This window comes from Amphiprion ocellaris, chromosome 15, assembly GCF_022539595.1.
Source record: "Amphiprion ocellaris isolate individual 3 ecotype Okinawa chromosome 15, ASM2253959v1, whole genome shotgun sequence".
NCBI classification, from domain to species: Eukaryota; Metazoa; Chordata; class Actinopteri; family Pomacentridae; genus Amphiprion; species Amphiprion ocellaris.
Genome location: NC_072780.1, coordinates 1,104,952 through 1,115,508, shown reverse-complemented (window position 1 = coordinate 1,115,508; position 10,557 = coordinate 1,104,952). Strand labels below are relative to the sequence as shown.

The 10,557-nt window shown below is 41.3% G+C and overlaps 1 long non-coding RNA gene across 1 annotated transcript; it reads left to right on the top strand.

The window, feature by feature from the left end:
- Positions 1-2,847: 2,847 nt before the first annotated feature.
- Positions 2,848-9,375, top strand: LOC118470494 (uncharacterized). Its single transcript, XR_008604114.1, has 3 exons — positions 2,848-5,511; positions 5,588-6,501; positions 6,706-9,375. It is a non-coding gene; the product is annotated as an uncharacterized LOC118470494 (long non-coding RNA).
- Positions 9,376-10,557: the final 1,182 nt, after the last annotated feature.

The window sequence follows — 10,557 nt, the reverse complement described above, 5'->3', positions numbered from 1 at the left end:
TCAATTTTTGTCATTGGCTCAACAGGTGACATCATTATCAACAGTCTCAATTGAGCATTTAACAGATAATGATGGACTGAAAATGAACGATACATAAAATATCATTTCTGGTGACTTACAATTTCTGTTTTTGTTGCTTTGATAACATTTTATTTGTGAAGATAATTGCTGGCTTTTGAGAATGAAAATCAAATGATAAAACATTTTATTTCTACTCAAACACAAAGCAAACCTGTAGTAAGTAATGGTATAGTTGGTCAAAGTGGTAAAGTTTGACATGGCTAATTTCATTTATATTCATTTGAGCTACTGCTGTTGATTTTCTTGGGAGAAGTGTGGAAGTAAAATGAAGACAACAAATAAGACTTTGTAAAGCCTGTTTGTCCTTAAAAATAATCGAAAACAAAACATCCAATTTGTGTGATTGAACACCAAAGTTCGGGGTAAAAACCAATGACGTGGCGCCCGTATAGCTCAACGCGTTAAGCGGGCGACCCATGTACAGGGGTTGGTCCCCGACGCAGCGGCTCCGGTTCGATTCCTGCTCGCGGCCCTTTGCTGCATGTCTCTCCCCCGTTTCCTCTCTCTGTCACAACAAGGCCAAGGAATAACTTTTAAAAAATGACAAATTTTGAGACAAAAACAATGACTTCTTTTGAAATTCATCCCATAAAAGATGCCATCTCCAAACACACCGACAGATAAAGATGTTAAAGCCCTAATAACATGAAGCAGCATGTAATCAATAGCACTATTATACAAATCAAGATAAGAATGGAGGGATGGGTTTCTCATTTCATGGCGAATGGGGGAAAAACCCTCTCAGTACACACTGGACACAAAGGATGCTAATTTTCAGGAGCTTCTAGCAGCAGCAGCAGCAGCAGCAGCAGCAGCAGCAGCAGCAGTGTGTGACGGTTGACTCATCATCGTGGTGAAAAATGCAGCGTGTAGCAGCTTCAACTAATAAACGGATGTTCCCCTGAAAATTAAAAACCTCAAAGGGCAAGTCTGCCCTGGTGTGTAACACCGCAATATATCAGTGCAGCAATTAAAACGTGTTAATTAATGAACGAGTTAACGAGCTCCGAGTTTCAGAACGGGTCGTTAACCGGCCTCCGATTGGTCGGTGAGAATAAACGAACCAAATCTCTTCCTGTTTCATGTGTGTATTTGCTGGTGTGTTTTAGGGTTTAAAGATGGCCACCTTGTTCACACTTCATCATAGGTGATCGCCACCACCTGGAGCGGTAGATGGTGGGAGCTGGTGGGAACAACAGACAGAGGGTCACAGTCTAAACTTGGGAAATATTTATGTCATGGTCAAAACTGACTGTTGAGATTTCATAAAGGAGGGCAGTTTTAAAATCAGAGTCAGAAATACTTTATTGTTCCTAGAGGGGAAATGTTTTACGTTGCAGTTGCTCCCATTTAAAGTTTGATAAACATGAACAGTAACAAAAGGTATGACTAAATATTGTACCACTCCATTACCATAATCTCAATATCAGCTTTAAGTTACACAAACATCTGCGTTTATTTCAAATGCTAAAAAAATGAAGTTATTGTTAAATATCGACAGATGGCTGAATTCATTGGAAAACACATTTCTAGCAGAACTTCTGTTTTGCTTTTTAAAGTGCAATTTGCAATACAAATATTCAAAGGGAAAATTTATCATTAAAAAATATAGATTTTTTTGTTTTGAAAAGAGGCATTTTAAATTTTGTTTTCATTAGAAATCACAACGTTCGATCCCTCTTCCAAAAAAAATAAAAAATCACAACTGTCCTTACATTTTAAGTTCTCTCACATGATCCTCATAAGAAGAAAAAAAAACGTCTAACTTGTCCCATTTATTTTCTGAAACCCTCAAAAAAAAATCAATAAAAATGTATTACATTTATTATGGTATCTCTGCCGACATCTGGCCTCATAATGAAGTCATGTTTTCTTTGATCTCTGCTGTCTTTTCGCTGGGCTTCGTCACAGGAAGGTCAGAGGCATGACTAAATGATAGTGGTGATTAATGACGGGCCGTTCCTCAGGGGGAGGATGTGCTTTGTCTTCATATGAGACACAATCCGGTGTACTGTACATGACGAGCACATCAATAAGAAGATAATTTGCTGCCAGCTACTGGAAACACGCTGCCACTACACCTTTATTTCAGGTTGCTCCTTTCTGACTACAAGGCCTCATACACAAACACACTATATGCTCACAAATAAGCCAATAATCAGTTGAGTCAATCTATAACTGAGGGATTTTTGAAGTCCATGGGATATATCTTGTATCCATTTTTATTAAAAGTAAAAAAAAACTAATGTTTTTATGTTCATTATGATAATGTCTTTACAAATTCCATAATTAATTATGATGGAAACAATCACTTATTAATAAAAATGACAGGATATCACTAAAATGTCAACTAAATAACCGTCCCAATTTAATAACCATTTTCTAATTAGCTAAACAATAATAAAATGAGCTGATTCAGAAATAGTTTGGATTGTGTTCTTTTATTAAGTTGAGATAATCATGGTAGATATTTCTTTATTGGCAATATATCAAATTTTATATGGAAAATAATAAATTAGATCACTTTGAACTAAGTTCCCCATAATAAAAACACCTCTCCAGGAAGTGTGTTAATTCCAGATCACATGATCTGCTCCACATGATGTCATTTCCTCCTGAAGAAAAGACTGGCCAGACTCCAAGGCTTTCTGACTTATTTAATATAAAGTAGTCAACAGGTTTACTACAAGATCTTTTTAAATAACTTTCAATTTTACTCAGTTGTGTATATGTATTATTTAGAAGAATCTTTGTGTAAAAATGCCATGTTGTGTTTGGTTCTAGGCGGCCATGTTTATTTTAGGCCTGAAAACAGCAAAAATGTCAACTATGATACAAAAACTCCCAAAATTATAGACTGACCCGGACGTTCATGAAAAAAATCTGAAAGGTCATGTGATGATAATCTTCACAGTTTAACAGCTTGAAGTTTTTTAGTTTTTTTAAAAAAAAATTTATTGCTGTTAAGCTGCAGTGACTATTTTTAGCCTCTGCTTAATTGGATGTGTGGAGAAGTTCACACAAGTTCAACTTCAGACCATCAACACACAGACACACACTGGAGGTCCAGCCTCCGGTCCAGTAGTCTGTCACAGATGTGCCTGAGCTGAATGACCGAAGGCTAAAAAACATTCACCCGCTCAGACATTCCGTCTCTCATCTGGCTGAACAGGAGGCCCTAAATGGGTCAGAGGCATCACAGACCTGAACACGCACACTTTCTCTCTCACGCACGCACGCACGCACGCACGCACGCACGCACGCACGCACGCACGCACGCACGCACGCACGCACGCAGTGTGGAGCAGCCATGTTTTAGTATTCATCGGTCACATTACAGATATTTATTTAGGAAGCATCTTTGCACATCATCATTTAGACGTCTTATTTGTTAGACAGAAAAATCACAGATGACATTACAACAGTCCAGCTATGGAATAAAAGGTAGAAACGGTTTGATTAGCATTAGCAAACATGAGCTGTTTTGCGTTAATGTGACCGAGCATGTGAATGAATATTTCTATCCTCTTGTGCGTATCTTGTGATAAACTAGTGTGTGTGCGTGTCGGTGCAGGGGGGTAAATATAGCCAGCGTGGAGGGAAGGAGTGAGTCCAGAGCTCCAGGTCCCTGCAGGGCTCGGCAGCGTCTGCCAACTCAGTGTGGCTCCCGGCGTTTCTCTCACGGGAAGCAGTGAGGAAGAGGAAGCTGCTGTTTATACCTAAATAAAAACAAGAACATCTGTTTGCTTCCTTGCTTTAATGGGATGTGAGGTATGGATGCAGGCTGTTGGGAATTAGACTTGTTGGTCACTTTAACCTCGATGTCAGGTTTTAATATTTGTCATGTTTGTCAGGAGGGAAGCTTGATACAGTCACTGCTACTGACGTAACCGTGCATTTTATGTCACTTTCAGTTGATAAAGATGCCATTGTGATGGTTGCTAGGGGGCTGGCTTGGTATTTCTGTAAATTTATGTAATGTCCATTTGACATTTGTCAGTTTTCTTTAATTTATTACATTTCTGTCATTTTACCATCAGTTTAAAACAGCTAATGTCGCATGCACACATTCAAGGTGAGCAACCAGGTATTGGCCTGCTGTGCACTGATTACTCACCTTCACCTCCTATGGACAGCCTAATGTCACTCATCACAATGTTCGTTTTAGAGCCCTGTTTACCAGAAATTACAATTCTGTCAAACTAAACTGCATTCTCAGTTACATTTTTTGCACAATACTTTTATTCCTACATGTCATTTATTTTACTACTTTGTTGTTGCTTCTTTTCAGCTAACAAGCATATATTAGAGACTCCTGGCAACTGAAAAAAATGCTTGAGAAGCTTCAGCTGTGTTGTTAAGGGACCAAATTTGAACCCAAACTTTGAAAGTTAAATGTTTGTCTAAGAATGGTGGTCCGACTCCAGACTTGCTCCTAGAACCTCCCCTCCTACCTGCTTATGCTGACTTAATGCAAAATTTAAGTTTCTTTCAAAACATAAATAAAAATGCAGTTCATTTGGAAATTCCATGCCCATTTGGATGAATACAAATGTCATTGTTCTTTATGCGTATGTGTAAAATAGTGTCGTTTATGTGGGCAGAACCATACCTTTTATGAAGAAATACTGAGGTACTTAATAATTCTGTTGTGTCTGCAAATCTTGAAAAGCATTCCTCATTTACTGCTGACAGTTAGGAAACTGAAAAATAAAAAGGTCATATGTAACAAACCTCAGGAACCAATCCCGTCCATTTGCAGGGTGAGAAGTTTCGCATCATGTAATGTGCTCAAACTGCAGTGACTGGGGAGAAGTGGAGACTTGAAAGATCTAGATCTAGAAGAAGCAATGGTGTAGAGATATGTCAGCCGTTATAAGGCAGGTGAATATGATCCATATATCCATCCATTATCTATATGATAACTCTACAGAGGGGACGCAGGGAGAATGGAGTCTATCGCAGCTGACTAAGGATGAAGGCAGGGAATGTCCTGGACGGGTTGTCAGTCTGTTTGTTTCTCCAGGTTAAATCCAGAGGGACTTTAAATTTGTCATGAGTCTGTTGTGTTGTCAAATCTGCAAATTTCTTCAGAATTAAACTTTTGACAGTTTTAACATTAAACTGGTGTCGCTCCTCTACTGGGAGGAAATGCAGAAAACATTTTTACATTGGCAGCTTTCCAATGAAGGAACTCGGGGCAGGCGTGAGGTGGTGTAGCAGGATGGTGTTCTTCTCGGCTGCACGCGGCTGGGAGCCAATCAGGACACGCCCACCAGCTATAAAAGCTGGGAAGCGGCCCCCCGTACCTTCTCTCTCTCGCTGAGGCTGAAGCCACGCCCTTTCCGGTTGCTCTCCCTGGTCTGTTACCGGTGTTTCAAACGTTCGGCGTGTTGTCTTGATTGGTGTCGGGTAGTTGTGTTACCAACGGTAGGTTGTGTTACCTCTTTCGTCTGGTTTATTCCAGCCAGCAGCCTGCCTGTTTGGTAAAATGTTGTAATTGTAGGAAGCTACAGCGGCTGGAGCGGCTCCTGACGTGCTCTCCTTGTGTGTATGTGTGTGTGTGCCACGCAGCTGCTCAGAGGTGTGCTCGTTTTCTTGATGTTGAACATAATGAATTGCCACATTCTTCTAACACAGCCTTTCTGTTGTCACCACGCTGTTTAGTGGCAGCGCCGAGGACCCGCTGCTGTTTAGCCTTGCTGCTGCTTTGCTTCACTTTGACCGTGTATCTGTGACGGGCTAGCTATACGGCTAACTGCAGCTAGCCTCCGCTACTTCTCTGCCTTATCAGCCTGGTCTGCTTCCGCTCGGCATCAGCCGGGTTAGACCAGGCAGCTTGGGAGTGGGGTTTCTTTTAGAATTCAGTATTTATCTTCTTGTTTCTAACATTTGTTCTCTTTGTGCTTTTATTTGTGTCCAGGTAGGGACACAATTTTATGGGTGGATATTATTTGGGTTTAGTTTCTTTTTGTTTGGCCTTATGGCCTATATTGGTTTGATTAATTAAGATCGATTTTCTATTGATTTGTTATTTGGTTAGCTGTGTCTAAAGGATTGGTTTAGTTTCTTTTTTTACTTTTGAACTTTAGTGTCTGTGATTCTTGCTTTTTTTTGGTATTTTGTATTCTGTGTTCAAATGTTTCGTGATGTTTAGTTTGTAGGATTTTTGTTGTTGTTTATAGTTTAATTTCTTATTTTGTTTATTGTTCATTTTGCATTCCCACTAATCCCCCTTTTGTTTTGTTTCAGAGGCTGAGCATCTGTGGTAGGGACGTGGTGTTGTCAGTGGTGGTATCCTCCCTGTGTGATGTGTGAACCCTGGGTATATTTTGTTTAATCCATCACCTGTGTGTGTGATTTTATTCACCTGGTGACCTCTCCCTGTTCCTCCCCTCCAGGGACACATCCTGCCACATGGTAAGCAACAGCCTCTGCCCCTTTGCACCTCCCTCCCCTTGTTTTATCTAGTTGTTTTAATTGATTTTAACTTGATTGTTAAAATAAAATTGGATTACTTATTTGAGCAACCACGTCTCTTGCCTGGTGGTATACGGACCTGTGTGCCTCACATGAATTATTAAGAGGCAGGACTTTTCCTTGGGGGGTGTGTCCCGTCTGCAGTGAGCCGCCTTACCTTGATTCTCTGGATCCTGGGTTCTGAACGGACACCTGCCGCTGCCACAGGAATACCAGTCACTCCATCTGGAACGCCATACTCCCCTTGCCTGAAGCCAGTCAGCGGTTGTCCCCTGGCAAGCCAGCCATACCACTGCAGGCTGAGTTACATCAAGGAGGAGATCCGTTTCCCTCTGGACTGCTCGATTCTGGCTTCTAGCTTGGACTCTGTTCACCCAGGACATTCAGTTAAGTTCTCCAGCCTTGCATTATCAGATTGGTAGACCAGGCCTGGTAGTTTTGATCTGTGAATTTTGTATTAACTTGATTCTGGGGTTATAGCCATTTCTAGTGGTTAATGTCTTGTGCTAGAAGTTAGTTTTTGTTCATAGGAAGTTTTGGTTATCAGGATTACATTAGCTGAGAAATTGTATATACGGTATTTAGTTTGTTTTCGTTGAATTCTTGCTTTGGTGTTACCAACAGTGGGTTTTCTGTTTTTTTGAGTTCTTCCTAGTTCTTGTAGTTAGCCCGCCTCACCTCTAGAGGGTTTCTAGTTCCGTCTATTTTGCGGATTCACCTTAGTTTCCGCTTTTCAGTATTCTGGTTTTGAAATTGTTTTGTATTTATTCTGGTGTTATAAATAAATACCTTTAAACTGCTTTTGTTGTGGAGATCTTATTTCCTGCACTTGAGCCTTTGCACCCACTGTAACACCTTAATATACAAAACTTTGGGGCCTTTTCTACACTCATTTTTCTCCTTGTAAAAACAATACATGTTTGCCAAGTATAACTCACTGAATTCTTTGTCACAGTGCTCCTTTACTAGCTAAACTCCCACAATGTACCCTGCTTGCCAACTTGCTACAGCATTAAGTAAGAGACTAACCTGCAGATACCTAATGTTAAATCACTCCGATCAGATTGCATGGGGGCACTCCAAAATACCAGTTTCCATAGGATATGTTTGGACCAAATTTCACAGCTTGTCATTGAACTTGTTTGAAAAATGTTAGCAGATCACCAGGCTAGAGTTGACGCTATCACTGCTAATACTCCTAAGTGGTTAAAACAGTTGGGGACAGGGGGCAGTGTTATGTAACCACGACCACGTCAGTGCGCTTCGTCTCAGCCTCCAGTCTGATCGCTGCCATATTTCACTTCAAGTGCTTCTGAGCTCTTGGACGGAGGCAGCCTGAGGCGGGTGCTGCTGTCTCTGACAACATTTCTGCCCATGAAAACACGATTCCCTCGGGTTCAAATCAGTTTTAACAGTATAGGCTCCGGCTGTGGTATCTTATATGCCGCGTGCTGCTCGGCTTCATTTGTAACATCCCGTCCTTTCTTCTTTATTTAACACTTCCCTCATAACCAGTGCGGCCCCGAAGTTCTGTGATAAGTTCCTCCCATGCCATAGTGGGAATAAATTAAGAGGATTGTTGCTGTTGTTTCTGCTGAGACTTTCCCTGCTGCGATACAGTACATGGAAGTTGGAAGGATTAAGAGAAAAGCCTGAGCCAAGACATAATGCCTCTTTGAAATCCTCCACACCCCCTGCAGATGACTAATTTCCCTCTTTACTTAAATCCACTCTCCCTCTGTCTCCCACCTCTTTTTTCCTCCCTCCATCTCCATATCTCTGTTTCCCACAGCAGGTCCTTCTCTTTGCTTTCCTGTCACCTCTCATCTCACTGTGCTCCTCCAACGTTAACGCTAAGTCATACTGACATCATATATGATGTTTGTGTTCCTGTGACTAAGCTGATGTTGCCGGCTGATTTCCTTCACTTTAATTGTATGGAAAATCCTGTGAACAGACCAGAATTTGTCTTGTGACATTGGTGCAGAAACACACTGTGAGCGAAGGCATCTTTGTGTCAGCACATTCAATGCAATTATCACCTACAGTCTATCCAACACTGCACGCCACTTACCGTGATTCAAACTGAGAATTTCACTTATTTTTTAAAAACACAGGTGAAATTGAAAAATGACTTTAGTCAATTCTGACAATGTAAGAAACTGATTTTCAGAGGATTTAGCCTCCTTCTCAATCTCTTTTCATTTCCCCTCTCTCCCTTCTGTTCTTATTCTCTCCGTCCCATGCCACCTCCTTTCGCTCTCTCTCCTCCCATTCACCTCTCCTTCATCCCCTCCCCTCCTCCCCCCGTCCTCTCCTTTTTGCTCTACAGCAACGTTCATAATTGGTCTGGAGACGTACAATACAGTATTGACAGCTCGCACGGCAACAACAATGCACATGCTGACGCACATTTTTCAAGGACGGCCAGGCCTCACACAGTGTGCACGAGCTACACATGACTATATCCATATATCTGACTTTCACTAAACGGCAGTAAACCGCGTATTATTCATCACGGTGTGTAAAATGACTGGGGGGGGGTCATCATTACAGTTTAATAAAGGTCATCAAGAGCCACAGTGTTGATGTCACTACAGGGCTAGATGCTAATTCAGACTTTATTTTCTAACACAGAACTTGATGCAAGAATTTTGGGTTATTAAAAGATGCCCTTCAATTCAAATTCATTTTTTTTACACTGTTAATATGTCCTGTTAATACCAGTTTGCACCATGACTGAAATTAGCGCCTTGAAACTGCACTGTACCAATGACAGATTTAAAAACATGGATTCAGACTGCCAAGGTTTCATTTATAACAAACCCAAGGAACCATTAGCATTAGCAGTTAGCAATGGGTACTTGCATCTTAGATAAAGTCTTCTTGTTTAGTCTGTGTCTGTGGCGAGCTTGGCTGAAGTTGTGAAGTATTTTAGCAATTAGCGGTTAGCATCGGCATGCAACATTAGCAAGTTTGGTGAGCTGGCTTGTATAGTTTCTTTGTAAGTGGTAAGTTTGCTTTGAACTTTGCAGTAGTCTTGCAGCTAGTATTAGCATTTGGGTTAGCACTAGCAGGTTTGGAGAGTATATGTATAGTTTCTTTGTCACTTTTTAGCAGTGGGCACTAGGTATTCAGCATCTTGCACTAGCTAACTGGTAGCATCTGCACTGGTCACTGCCTGAGCACCTCCTAAACGGGCCCGGTGAACATAACAGTGCTGTTTGGATTGTGTAAGAGCAGCGTGAACTGGCACTAGGAGGGGTGAATCTGGGATACCAGAGTTCACCATCTAGCCTCCTGGAGGTGTTGTGGGACTAAAGAGGCGAAACACTGTTGAAGGGAGGTTTCCACCTGGTGACCCCCAGTGATGTGTTAGTAACCAGTGCTCACTGGTGGGTATAGTGATGGGTCAGGGATCCTAGGGCCTTCATTGAGTGCACATCCTTCTCATTTGTAGCACAAGTGTATTGTGTTTAAATTAAAATTCTTGACTGTAAAACACCAGTTTCTGGTGTCTAAAATATATGTGTACTGTTGTCTAGCAGCATGCCCCTAGACAGGCCTTGGTCTATGAGTAGAAGACATTTAACTCATGCTACACTGTTAGATTGCTGGACAACGATGTGCCTTACACTGAAAGACTGTAAATTGGATCTTCGCTTCTTGTTTCCATACCTGATACTTCTGAAATAATTTAACGCACTTGACTGTGGAGTTTGTGCAGCTTTCTCCTCCTTCCCCTCCACTCCAGGAAACAACAGCGACCTACTACACCAAAAATTTCAAGTTTTCCAGAGGATTTTAAATCATGCAGTCAGGTAGTCCTGCTAGTCATTTTGGTAAATTAGCTATTTTAATCACAGTGCTTGCCTCCCTGGATGCAATGTTCCACCAAAACAAATCCAACCATTACTATTTTGAGGGGAACCATTGCTGTGTCCTGATCTTAGCCCATCCTGTACTATTGTGATTGGTTTACAAAAGAATACAAAC